This window comes from Mustela nivalis (assembly GCF_964662115.1).
Source record: "Mustela nivalis genome assembly, chromosome: 15".
Classification (NCBI taxonomy): Eukaryota; Metazoa; Chordata; class Mammalia; order Carnivora; family Mustelidae; genus Mustela; species Mustela nivalis.
Window position 1 is genome coordinate 88,081,064 of NC_139034.1, and position 9,985 is coordinate 88,091,048.

At 57.4% G+C, this 9,985-nt stretch overlaps 1 long non-coding RNA gene across 1 annotated transcript in view; it reads left to right on the top strand.

Moving 5' to 3' along the window:
* Positions 1-8,733, top strand: part of LOC309848988 — a 315,644-nt gene extending 306,911 nt beyond the window's left edge. The window contains exons 4-5 of the long non-coding RNA XR_014303390.1: positions 7,877-8,069; positions 8,305-8,733. This is a non-coding gene — a long non-coding RNA (uncharacterized lncRNA). The remainder of the gene's footprint in view (positions 1-7,876; positions 8,070-8,304) is intronic.
* Positions 8,734-9,985: the final 1,252 nt, after the last annotated feature.

Below are 9,985 nucleotides of genomic sequence, written 5' to 3' on the forward strand. Positions count from 1 at the left end.
TTCAGGATAACGCTTCTGGTCGGGGTGAAGTTTGTCCCCATCCAGTGCACGACTCGCGGCTGCTTGAACACCCGCACACTCAAGTTAGTCTTAGACAGAAGTTAAAATTTAAAAATTCACTTTGGTAAGTAGTTTATCGTATTCATTTAAAAGAATTGCTGCTCTCCCTCTGAGCGGGGTCCTGTTCTCACAACAGCCGCTGGTTTCCTCAGCCTGGCTGCGGTCGGTGAGGGGAGAAGGGGCTTAGGGACACGAGAGCATCTGCGGGGAGAGTCTGGGCACTACTCAGAGCACGCGGGTCACCGTCCTGCACCGCGGAGAGAGGAGCTGAGTCTGGGACCCACATCACTCAGGTCGACACCCCCGTCTGGAGCACCAAAGCCAAACCCAACCAACACAGCACCCTGAGAGGGGTCTCTTCACCGTGGCCTTCACCAAACACACGTGTGTGTGGAGTGACACACTGACTCGGGTGCAGCAGACACATTACAGAAGCGGGTTCTTCCCGCAGCTTATGTAAGTCTAGAAATACCAGCAACCTGCGTCTTTAGCCTCAACTATTCTATTATCACTGATGAAGGAGTGTTTTTCTGTTCAGGGGGTGAAGCGAATGGATAATTATCTCAATCCCACGTTTTTAACTTAGAGACTGCGCGTTGCTTGTGCAATCACACGTTATGTTAGCCCATCGATTGAGTTTCAGCGAAGTTCATGTCTGCAGAACAGCGGGTAATTCTGAACATGCTGCAGCAGAGTGTGACAAACTCGTCTCGCTATTGCCTCGGTTCAGAGACGCCCAAAGTAAAGATGGGTCCCCGGCCGACCGGCATCTTACGTGTGTTGAAGAAAGCGGGTGTGCGTGCGTGCTAACCTGTAGATAATCTCTTGTCCGTGTGGTTTACGGCGAGGAGAGATTGTGTGTCAGAGGTCACCTGTTCTGTCCCGATACCTCGTTATGTAGGAATTGTAAATCATGTCCCCAAACTTCAGCATGGCTATTTTTATTCTAGGAAGTCCTGTATTTTTAAGGGGCTCCCACTGGATCACCCTGGGGATTTGACAAGGGCTCCTCTTGCCTTGCCCAGCACGGACCAGAAAATTCACAAAGGAAGACTGGAAAACGGTCAAAGGATGAAGCAAGGAGATCGGTTTCCCAACTGGTACCAAGTGTGATGATGACTCAAAACAAAAAAATCACCCAGTTAGTACCACTGAATGGGATTTAATTAATATTTTAAATCTCAAGATGAGCGTGCAAATGTGCAGCAGAACTTTGGGCTATATTTGGGCTTGTTTTCTGGAAACCTGACAAGGCAATTATTGTAATACAGAAAAGTCTGCGCCGCTGACCCCGCGTCCGTGCCACACGGTATTTCCAGCCTGCATTCCTGCCACGTCTCTCCTCAGAGCCAGAAGTCTTGCAGAGGACTGGGAACCAATTTTAAAACGTTAGGTCAGTTGGAGGTGGTATGAGGACAGTAGAGAGGACAGAAAGAACAAGTTGAGATCTTTAGATTTTTAAATGATCGGGATTCCATACAGGAAAACAGACGTGTTGGCGCAATGCTCCCACACCGCTTCTTAGCACAGCTGACTGACTGGAGGGGAGCAGCCCCCCGTGCGCACATGGTCGGTGACTCTCTGTCCCCGTCTTCTCCAGCAGAGGGCTGGTCCACGACTGAGGCCGCCGCTGCCCCACGGTCGGTCCCTCTGCTCCATACCTCATCCTGTTCCGCTGGTGGCATCACCTCACCGTCCTCTAGACACCGTTTACAGGGAATTACCTTTTCCCTCAATTATCCGTCCCTTACGGACCCAGGTTACTCTACAAGGATTTGCATTCAAAGGACACAAAGAGCAAGCCATGGCACCCGGCCAAATGAAAGAGTGATGTTCTGGTGAATTTGGCCTAAATAATTTACTGCTATGGAAAAGTGGAAAAGTGGAAGGTGAGCGCTTTGACCAATAAATCTCTCTTGCCCGGGAAAGCCTTATCTGGCCCCTCCAACATATTCCACACGAGGAAGCCATCACCATTGGCTCTGGTTTGTTATTTGTAAACCTTGATCTTCTGCACTCGGTGTCCTAAATATGGATAATTAGCGTCAGTTTATCATGCTTCTGCATATTTTCTCTTCTCTCCAAACACGCGGGCTTCCATTGGCTGCCGTTCTGCCACAGAAGATTATGGAGACAGATTGCAGAGAATGAATGTGCTAAACGAGATTAGGAAGGAATAGAAATAGCAACTTGGCCAATAAATTCCTCGTGAGAGCCTTATCATACAATTACACGCGGACTTGTTTCACACTCTCCCAGCCTCTTAATCCAACGCCCCCACCAAGAGTAAAATTTCACTAATTTCTGAATTACCCCATATCCCCCTGACTTGTTACCGAGAATGGTTAGAAGGAGAAACCCCTGCTGAAAACAACACATCAAACTTGACAATAAAAAAAACAAAAACAAAAACAAACAAACAAAAAAACTTAAAATGCCAAAATGGGTGGTATGGATTTGGGGTGTTTCAAGCAGGTTCGCCACCCAGGAATGAACATACAGAGCCTTGGCACGGAGAGATGTTTGACTCCACTTGGAGCCCCCAGCTCCTCTCGCTGTGCCCCGGTGGGGTCCAGAGCTGGAGCAGCTCTTCCTGTCAAGCAGCGCCGTCTGATGCGCTACAGGACAGGACCAAGCCTTTGCTGCTTTGCTTCCTGTTACTGCTGATAACAATCGGTGCCCCCGAGGACTTGTGGGCCCGTCCCTAGAGCTTCTGGGGTACCAGCCCCTCTGCACCCAGACACACTTCCCACCTACGGCTCCTGATGCACGACCAGGGGCATGAGTAGAACTCCTGCCCTTGGGACGCCTGGGTGGCTCAGTTGGTTAAGCAGCTGCCTTCGGCTCAGGTCATGATCCAGCGTCCTGGGATCGAGTCCCACATCGGGCTCCTTGCTCGGCAGGGAGCCTGCTTCTCCCTCTACCTCTGCCTGCCATTCTGTCTGCCTGTGCTCGCTCTCTCCCCCCCCGCCTCTGATAAATAAATAAAATCTTAAAAAAAAAAAAAAAGAACTCCTGCCCATTCCAGGTCCCAGAGAACAGTGTGACCACGGCCACTGCCCTGGGGGGCATCCACAGAGGGAGCCCCCCTCTCCTCCCCTGTCCCGGGCTGCACTATCTGTTGGGTATTGGAAGAGGCCCATGAAGGGCTTCCACGCGCCAGGCACTATTTCTAGCACCAAGCCACAGCCCGGCCTGAGGATGCACCCTCAGAAGCCAGGCTTGGGGGCCAGAAGCCGGTCTGCAGGGGAAACCCGTCTGCGGAGCGCAGGCATGCAAATCCAGATCGACCTTCCGCAGGACGTGCTGCGGGAGAGGACAGGCTCCCACTTCAAGGTGAGAAAAAATTCAGGAGCTAAAGAAATCCGCAGCAACTGTGAACGGTTTTGAACGCAGAGCATTAAGCAGCCTTCCCTTTTTTTCCTCCAAGTCCACACTTCTGAAGGCCTGCCTCCGGGCTCTGAGGGCAGGGAGGCAAGTGCACAGCATTTGGCACCGGGCACGGTGCTAGGAAAGAACCCGGCCCTGGACACCTGACTGGTAGAAGGTGCTGCTCTGTCTTGAGCTGACGAGTATGCGTTTGCCTTCTGCAAGCTGCCTCATCTCTCAGCTGTCGAGACTTTCCTGTTTCAGAGCCAGAGCCAGCCTGGGCCGGCCTCTCCTCCAGGCACCTGGGCAGGGACAGTGAACCGGGGCCTGCCAGGAAGCCCCCACCCGCCAAGCCAGGGCCGTCAGCACAGGCTGGAGGCCATTCCGGGGGCTGCGACAACCCAGCACCTCAGGTCCTGAAGTCATCTGTGTCTAGAAAGCACAAACACACCGCAGATGGCCGGGAACTTCCGCTTTGCCTGAATCTTCCTTCTCCTGCCCAAGGAGGTGCGGGGCCGCTGAGAAGGAGTCAGACTAGCTGTGTTTTCCTTTCGGGGGCAGGGGCTAGGAGAGTTTGCAGGGCTGACATATGGGACTCTGAGCTTCGCCTTCATCTCCAGCGAGGTGCAGGGCCCCCGCGGCTAACAGGGCCCAGGCGGGGGTTTCCCGGGGACCAGAGCGGGAGGAAGCTCAGCGGAAAATGTGAAATCAGATGGGTGCTCCAAAAACTGGCCTCTGGTCCCTGTGCCGCCCTGTTCCCTGGGCTGGGAGCTAAGCTGGGGGGAGGGCAGGGAGAAGGAGCCGTTTGCCATTAATCTGGGAACAAACGGCTAACCTCGGTGACTGGGATTGTCGCTTTTCTTTTCTCACTCTTCTCAGTGTGGGGAAGCGCGGAGCCCGCGCGGAGCGATTGTGAGGGATTGTGAGGGGCTCTGCTGGAATCTGGCAGCGCGGAGGCTTGGAGAGCAGCCCCATGCTGGCTCCTATTCAGCGGGCGAGTTTTCCTCGAGCTTTGGAAGTTTCGCTCAGCCGTGCACTCAATGGCTTCACAAAGCTGATTACAAGCTTCAGCGCATTCCTGAAGGAGCCAAAAGCGACGCAGGTGCAAACGAGCCGAGGGAGCGCCTTATCCTGGTGACAGAATGGGGCAAGCTGGGAAGGGCTTGGACCACACAAATCCAAGCTCACCAGGCAGCAGAAAGCCTGCCTTGGGAACCGGGGGTCATTATCCGCCCTATTCAGCAGGGCCCAGGGACCCTGGGGGCCCGGAGGCAGACCTCGGGGGAGCGCCAACTCGCCTGTGCCACTGGGGTCCGCGCCGGGCGTGGGCTGGCCTGGGGCGCTGGGCAGAGGGGGGCTGCCTTTGCACCCACGGCCTCAGCAAAACCTGTGGTCCCATGTGCCCGTGTCAAAGTGCGCAGGAGGCAACGGGCTGTGTGGACAGGACGCACCGCCGGGTCATCCAGCGTCCAGACTGCCCTGCAGGGTCTCTGCCCCAGCCTGGCGCTGTGGGTCCCCGACGGTCCCCCAGGCCACTGACACTCAGCTCCAAGGGTCATTCTGTGCCCTTTCTCTCCCATCCCCCCTTTCCCATCAGTCCTCCTGGCCAGTGCGGTGGGAGGGACAGTGCGGGGTGGGGGGGGGGCAGGTCACGGGGTCGCCTCTTCGAAGAGATCAAGAGGCCTTTGCAGTGAGTCTGATTCCGCGGTGGAGAGGAGGGTCCGGCCTCTCTGGGAGAACGAAGGACGTGCCCTGCTCGCTCTCAAGGACCAGGGCCCCAGGGCGGGCCCAGGACAGCGCCGAGGCAGGGGGTGGGGGAGGCGCGGGCACGGGACGTCCCCAGGGGGCCGCCCCAGACCGCATCAGGTGCAGGGCTGCGAGTCCCGGCCCTGGCGCACGCGGTACTAGCGTCCCTGCGTGGGGCCCGGGCGGAGGTCCGCCTGGTGCGCGCCCCCTCGCCCTGCGCCCGGCGCTGCGCGCTGGGCCTGGCTGCGCCCGGGGGTCCCGCGGGCAGGGCCCGGGCAGGGCGCTCGCGCCGAAGCTCTTTTGTCTGATAACTAATTTGAGTTAATGCGATCTTTATGTAAAGCTAACAGCGGATAATTGTCTATTTTCTCGCCAACAATCTCCATCACAATCACTTATCTGGGAACCTGCGGCTGGATTAATCGTTATATTCCCGAGATGAGCGTTGCTGCGATCGGCAGCAAACGCGGGTGGGGACAGGGAAAGGCCTCCCCCGCGCTGGCGGGGCGGGTGCGGGCCAACCCCGCTACTGCCTACAACTCGGCAGCTCGGCATTCCGGGGGTTGGTGCCCACGGGTGCAGCAGAGCGCCTTCTGTGGGTCTTGCTGTGGGGGGGGGGGGGTCGCAGGGAGGGGTGCAGGAGGAGGAGGGAGGGAGAGAGAGAGGGAGGAGCAGGAGGAAGGGGAGGTGGAGAGGAGGAGGTCCTGCAAGCTGCCAGGCCGGCACAGCCAGGGGTCTAGCCGGGCCTGGCCCTTGGGAGCTCCGACCCCAGGATGCGGCCTGCAGGTCCACGCAGTGGAACTGTTGGTGCCATAATCAAGTCTCCTGATTGGGAGAAAGCCCGCCGGCCCCCTTACTTTCTGCAGAAAAGGTCCTCCCTCCCTTCCGGCCCGGCCACCTGTTCCGCTGCAGGTCCCTCCTCCAGGATCCGCAAATCGGCAGATGATTGGCAATATTTGCGCTCCCGTGATTGAGACCCCCAAGGAGAGCACCTGGGGTGTGAAAGCGTGTCCCAGGGCCGCAGTCCCCACCCTGCTCCTGTGCTGGGGGTGGGAGGATGGAGCTGAGGCCTCTTGGGGGGAAAGGCACTTGCATGACAAAGATTTTGTCTTCGAAGCAGAAGTCACCACATCAGTGTCATGAAATCCAGGCCGGCAGGTCTCAGTGCCTGTGACTCAAGTGTGAGCCTGATTCAGGAGGCCGATTGCCCTGTGTCTGGTGACTTGGAAGTAAACCTGCTCTGTTTCCTTCAGCTCAGAGTCGCCAGCCAACGGAGCGCCATGGCCACTTTTCAAAATGGTGTTTTTGGAAAAGAGAAACTCGGTCTCTCTTGCGACAGTTTGGGGCCTCATGGAAGGAAACTATTTGTTTTCCTTTGGCAGACTCTTAGAATTCTAAGAGCAAAGGCGTACACTGAAATAAAGTGCCCTAAGTGTCCTGGATTTTTACGGAAAGGAGGACCCGAAACTGCCCCCCAGCAGGGCATTGTGAGGTCCGCTACACTCCGTGGTCTTCAGTTTCCCCTCCAGCAGCTTGATGAGGTCTCGAAGGCAAACAAGTAAATCCACCCTGGGAGCTGGCGGCCGCCCCCACGGAGTTTCCCAGGGCGGAGTTTCCCAGGGCGGCTTTTTGTGGCGGCCTCGGGAGGCAGCCTGCTTCTTCTCTCACCTGAATCTTGTCATCTCGGCCATCTTGAAGTGATCTGCGAACAATGCTGATCCCCGCGACAGAGCCGCTGGTCAATCAGGCAGAACAGACTATGCAGATGCGGCGGGGAGGCCGAGCCGGGAACACTGGCGCCCATTGTCCGCGCGTTTCAAAGTGCGAGCAGCTGCGCAGACTTGTCGCCCTGGACCCTCGCTTGCCACACTAATGTCATCATCGCAAAACATCACATTTGAGCACCATACAATCCGAATTCATTAGCAGCCTTCTCGGCGAAGGTCTCTCTTCTCCCTGACAAGTTTCAAACCGCAGACCCCCTCCTGTCGGGAGGGGGAGGAGGGGCTTGGCAAGGGACAGCCACCGATGATCCGCACTTTCCTCTCTCTGGAGAATCGGAAAACTTTAAAACGGTCCTTGGGCTCTGGAGCTCGGATGTCTGACTCAAGCAACTCTGAGTTTTCGAGGTTTTCACGTTTTTCTGAGTGTGCCTTGCAAGTTTAAATTCCCGAGAGCAGCCATCGTAACAGGTGGCGAGCGTCTAACACAGGCGCCAGCTTCTGCTCTCGGGACAGGCCAGTGAGAGCCCCTAAGGCTTCTCTCTAGACCGAACTCCCAACAACACATACTCGAGCTGTTGGCCCAGAACAAACAAGCTGGTCAGGAAGGCAACATCGCTGCTCCACGGCGGCGCTCCGAACCACCCACCATCCCGGCGCGCCGCAGGCTACCTCCACACCACGCCACCCACCATCCCGGCGCCCCGCAGGCTACCTCCACACCACGCCACCCTTCTCCCTCTCGGCCACCTTGCGCCCCCACCCCCCCTTCCAGGGTGACCTCGTTTTTCCTGAACCGTGTGGCGGGAGGGGCGGCCTGTGCTGGCTGCTCTGGCCCACCGCATCCCTGAGCCTCCCCGAGGCCAGCTCCAAGGACGCAGAGGCCGGCTGGACCAGGGAGGCTTGGGCACCCGCGAAGGTGGCTTTCTTCCTCTGACAACTGACCTGTTAACCTGTCCTTCCTCTGCCTCTTTACACAGGATTCCGTGTGGGTCGTCCTCTCCCTTCCTCGTCGCGGATGGACATCTTTCCCAGAAGGCAGTCAACACAGAGACAGGCTCCAGGCCATTCCCAGCCCCGGAGCGAGAGGCAGACATGGAGGCTGAAGGTGCCCCAGGGTCAAGTCTTCCTGGGTGTCCCGAGGCTCCCGGGGGTGCCCGGAAGCCTCTCCAGGTGAATGTTTTCCTGACAGACTGAGGGGTAGGATTTGGGAGGGAGGGATGCAACCAAATCATGTGTTCGTAGACTCGTGGAGAACCCCAGTTGAATGGAGAGGAGGCCCCACCGGGTGTCCTGCTGGGGCTGGGGGCGGGTGCCGGTGAGATGCCCCGACTGCAGGCGGCTCTGGTTCAATGTGGGTGCCTTTCGGGAGGGGACCTAGAACACTCCTTTTTCTCCCCGAATGTAGGGTTTGGGCCTGGACCCTGTGGCTCCTCTCGAAAGTCTCTGTGCTTCCTCTTCCTGCATCGCTGGGCCCAGAACCTCCCCCCAAGGGCCGCAGTGGCTGAGGCGGAGCCGGAAGCCCCCGCCACCGTCTGGAGATCCTGCCTGTGCCGCACGTGCAGATGCGAGTTCCGGGGAGACCAGGCTTTCGCAGGGTATAGACAGTGTTGGGTTCACTGGGGGTGTCCAAAATAGGTTTGCCAAAGGCCCGAAGAGGCTGCGGCCGTGGGTAGAGCCGATGGGCACTGGGAAGTTGCAGTGGCTCTGTGGCCATCGTGCTGGCAGAGGCCGCTTGGAAGTGGCCCGGCGCCCAACCCCGGGCTGTGAGCCTGGAGTCACCCTTGCCTCCCTCCCCTTCTCGACATGTTCACACAAGCCACACACACCTTACACACTCAGGGCCTCACCCGACGCACAGTGTACACTCACCTTCACACAAACAGGCAGAGGCTCTCTCTCCTACAGACGCACGTGCTACGTAGAGACACACGCGCGTGCTCTGCACATTCCCACACATGCTGCTCGTCTGGGCTTCTGTGGGGCAGACTGCTTGAGGGGGTGATGTGGCCAGTGACCCCCTGGCTCCTGTTAGAGACACACCCAGAATGCGTGAGCCGACCTTGACGAAACTCACCAAGTCCCACAATGCAGGGACGCCGTGAGGACAGGGGATGTTCCCGACCCCCTTCTTCTGAGCTTTCCAGGCAGACCCTTCCGAGCTTGTTTCCCGTGGGCTGTGTTCTTTCTCCCCAGCTGCCCACTCACATGTCCGTGACCCAGTTTGGGGGACACCGGCTACAGGTGGCCCCGGAGCATTTACAGATGGCCAGTCCACACGGGGGTGTGCAGGGGGCAGCCGGACCCTCCAGCTTGTGAAGGTGGGGGGTGGACAGAAGGCCTGTACCATGCCTCAGGGGACATTGAAACCTCTTGATTTCATGTTGAAATGAGTGAAATGTGGCTGTAGGGGGTAAAACTGAACACGGTTTTGAAGTTCCTTTCACTTGCTCCTTTTACTTTGGAAAATGTGGCTATGGGGCATTTCAGGTACCCCCAGGACCCCCACCTGAGACTTGAATTGGCCCACAGGGCGGTCTTGGACCTTCCTCGCGCCCTCAGGAGATGGAGGAGGAGAAGCTCACCTGGAGGGCGAGGCCGAGCACGACGTTTCGCAGGAGGCAAAGCAGAACCTGCGGAGCTCCTGGTGCTGCCGTCAGGTCATCTGTGATCAAGGCTGCTTTCCTTCCGCGGAGTGAGCGGTGGGGTGGAAAGGCAACGCAGAGTGTGTTTTCTTGCTCGGTTCATTTTCTTCCCATTTTAACTTTAATTCTGCCTAATCGCTGTATTGTGACCCCAGTCGTCAATCTTTGATGCACTCACAAGTAGCTCTGGAAGGACCTGGCTACAAGTGCTGGGTCTTGATGAAATGCAGATGGCGACAGGCTACCCGGGAATGTCCCCCCAGGGCTGAAGCAACCCTCTTCAGGCCAGCGTGTGGGCGGCCCCCTGCAGCACCTCTCCCCTGCAGGGCGTTACCCCCACCGCTGCCTGCACAAAACAAACAGGAGACCTGAACGAGAATTCAGAGCCCTTCAAAGTGCTTTCTGCCTAGCAAGAAAGCAAGTCATTTCAGATTCGTCTGTTCC